Source organism: Diceros bicornis, chromosome 17, assembly GCF_020826845.1.
Source record: "Diceros bicornis minor isolate mBicDic1 chromosome 17, mDicBic1.mat.cur, whole genome shotgun sequence".
In the NCBI taxonomy this organism is placed as follows: domain Eukaryota; kingdom Metazoa; phylum Chordata; class Mammalia; order Perissodactyla; family Rhinocerotidae; genus Diceros; species Diceros bicornis.
The window spans coordinates 57,591,447-57,595,179 of record NC_080756.1 but is presented as its reverse complement, the minus strand read 5'-3'; positions in this window follow the sequence as shown (position 1 = coordinate 57,595,179).

Genomic DNA, 3,733 nt, shown 5'->3' with positions numbered 1-3,733 from the left:
TTTCTCATCTTGCCTTTCAGTTTCCTCTCAATAAAATTTGTTCTACCCGGTTTTTGTTTTGAAGATACATTTTGGTTTAGAATCCAAATACCTTTGCCTGGCACTCAGAGTCCAACATACCTGGCCCCGACATTTCATTCCAGCTTTGTCTCCTACTCTCCCAGATGCAACCTTTCTCTCCATTCAGATGGACCCGGTCACTCCTCCGTGTGCATACTCCTCTCTGTCCTTTTGCTAAGGTCACTTCCCCAAGGTGGAGTATCGTTCCCGCCACCTCTCCTCTTGGTCAGATTCCACCCCTTCTTCAAGGACCAGTTCGGTCACCAACTCGCTAGGGAAGTGTTTCCTGGCCACTACCAGTCACAACCCTCTCCTTTCTCTAAACTTCTGATGCATTCAGTGCAGATCATCTGACACTTCATAGTGACAATCCTTGTGGCGTTTGGGTGTGGGTGTGTTGTTGAATTGTATTGTTATTGATTTACTTGTCTGGATCCTTCCCTCCTCCCTCTTCCCCTACCTCTGTTGAGCATTGTCCAAGGGGTGCTCAATAAACCCTGGTGTGATGGTGAATGAATTTCAAGCCATTATCAGTTTTTCCTAATCAGAACATTTAGGTAATTATTGAATATATGGAAGTTTCTTTTTCAATTTGGAGTCATAGAAAGGTGAGCTCAGGTAGCTTAATACTAAAACACATTTCATTTTAAGACAAGAAAAGGATTTTAGTATACAGTTGATAATGAAGCCAAAACTAGCTCCCTTTCCTACCTACACTGGCACAGATAAGGGAGGTGAGAAAAGGTGCCGCATGCACAAAATCATGCATTGTTCAGGATCAAGTCTGATTCACTGGTGCCTCCCCCATCCAAATCTAAGCTTTCCTCTACTGGCCAACACAGCCTAAGGCTTCGGGTTGGAGGCCAGGTTTATATTTTATTTAGTAAATGGTATAGTTACATTTCTTAATAATGGAGAAACGACTTGTGTGTGTCCTACATCATACCAGGTGTACATCCCAGGAAACATGGGTTGTATAATTATGTTAACACATGGAAAGGGAGGGTTGGCTGTTCTCCCCAACATTTGTGAAATACTTGTTAGTAGTAAACTATACGTTGTAATGAGTAATCTTAACAGAACACTTCGGAATCCACACCACTGTCATAAAAGTACTATAGTTGTGACAAAAGACTTGTGATGAGATTGTAACAGAGGAAAAATAATCTTTCCAAAAACGAGCTGCTCGCAAGCTCACAAAGAATGTCAGAAACAGAGCTGAGACAAGAAGTCATTCATTCATTCAACGTGTGCTGAGCATCTCCTATGCACCAGACCCTGTAGGGGACATAGGCGATGGGGATGTGCAGATGTAGAAAAGATACACAGACCTTGCTCACAAGAAGTGCACAGTCTTGAGGGAGAGACCATCACATAAGTAGACAATGACCGTGTGGTGTGAGAAGTGCTGTACCAGTCATTAATGGGCCCGCTGTGGCCGGGGGCCCATGCCTAAGTAGAATGTAGGAGGGAGCGAGCAGCTTTGTTCCCACGGGGTGGGCGTGCCCGCGCAGTCCTCTCACTCACTCCCTCTTCTTCTGCACCTGAAACCTCCCAACACACATACACGAGAAGAGGCTCACTCACTTCTCTGGGTCACACCTCTGCCTCAGAGATAGTCTTCGATCACCAGGAAAAAGTCAGGAACCGAGAGGTGGAGTCATGTACTGTTAATAACGAAAGCTGTAAACTAACAAGTCACTCCCAGGCTTATAAAGCAGTGTTTGTACAGCTCTTTCATTGCCCTGGTTGGAGGTGATAAGCACAAATTTCCCAGGCAAATATAAGTAAAGCCGGTGCTTAGTAAGCTCGTAATAAATGGGAGTGTTTATAACTGTTAAACGTAATGATAACACTGGAACTCCTTACAGGACAGCAAAAAGTAACAGTGTGTGAAGAAACAGCCCAGCCGCATGCATTGCTGTACGTACCATCAGGCGTGGGAACATAAACTCCTGCCCCCAGCTCCCTTTTAAGTAACAGTCATCCAGAAATTATACCACCTAAGTCACGTCTCCTCCTTTTCCCAAAGAACACTATATCTAACCTTGTCACTTGGAGTCAAGGAAGTACTTTTGCTGGGAAATCCTATGCCTGTGAAGCCAACCTTATCCCTCACATGCCTGAACCCCTGACCCCCATCCCCGCTCCCACCAGCCTTCATCCGGTTGCAAATTCCGGGCCAGCCCATTGCTTGGACCATGGCTGCCCCACAACCTCTCCTCTCTTCCTGCTTGGTCTCCCATGACTGCGTGAGGCTCCTTTCCTCCCCACTCCCCTGATAAACCCCTGAGGGAGGAGGACAAGATCACCCCCTCCTTCCACCTGAGAAAACGGAGGTCCAGGGAGTCTAGTCACTTGTCCAAGGTCATGCTTCTAGTAAGGGCCCCCTCGAACCTTGAGCAGGAAGTGTGACCCGGCCTGCTTTATAAGCCTCTGAGCTGTTGCACATCCTGCCTCCCACCAACAGGAGGCTGAGCCTCCATTTCTGCCTCGGCTTCCTTCCACTCACAGATGTTCTCAGTGCAGCCCAGGAATGCAGAGGTAGTCCACTCTCCTTGGTACTGGAGCATTATTAGTCCAGGAGGCAAATGGATGGATTGGAGAGTTTCCCAAAGTTCTTCCTCCTACTGAGAAACCCCTCATTACCATGGCTGTGAAGGCTAGGCAGCCATGTGAAAAAATGCTCCTTAAATACCATCAGGGGATTCCAACAGTGTAGAAACATGCATTCAACAGAGCAGATTGGGAATTGGACCCTGGCTCTGCCATTTACAAGCTCTTGTTCTTGGGCCCATGAATGTCTCTGAGCATCCCTTTTTGTATCTATAACATACGGACCATAAATACTTACCTTATCAATCTGTTTTGAAGATTCAATCTGATAATACATGTCAAGCACATGGCCCAGTGACTGGTATATTTCAAGTACTCAGCAACATATGCTTTATTACATGAAAATGACTTTTGCTTTAGTGGAGAGGGGATTTTTTTAAACTTTCTGAATTTTAATGTATTAATAAATTTATTAATGTAATACGTGTATCTTTAAAATATAAGAAAAATAGAAGTTCTTTCCACAGTGAAAATATTCAGGGGCGCTTTAGTTCTGACGGCTTCATGAGACCTTCTCTAAGAGCATGAGAGGAGTAAGCAGTAGGAGAGGAGGCATGAAACTGGTTTATTCTACAGTGGCTGAAGGTTTTGGCTCTGACCGTCCATAAAGGCCTGTGTAAGATGGTACTAGGAGGATGTTTCAGGACCCAAAGCACACTGCTTTATTCTTCCCCAAATATCACAGGGTCCAGCCCTGAAGGCACCATCCCCAAGAGGAAACTATTGGACTTCTCACGTTGAGTAGAACCCTGTTAGAACACCTCTCAGAGACACACATTTACATCCAGACTTAGAGGCATGTGGGAAAAGTAAATAAGACGAAGAACGAGGAGTATCTATATGTTCTGCTTCGATTGTCTGCTTCAAGCTGTGAAAGCTCCCACCCAGACAGATCTGGGGGATTTTAGGGCACAACACATCTTGCTTTTCCATTTCCTTGTTGTTTACAATCTTGCCAGGAGACTGTGGGACAAACAAAAGGTCTTGAAATGTCTTTCCACCTGCCCCATGGAGCTTCCAGCTATGCTACAAGGAAGGCCTAGGCAGAAACACTCGG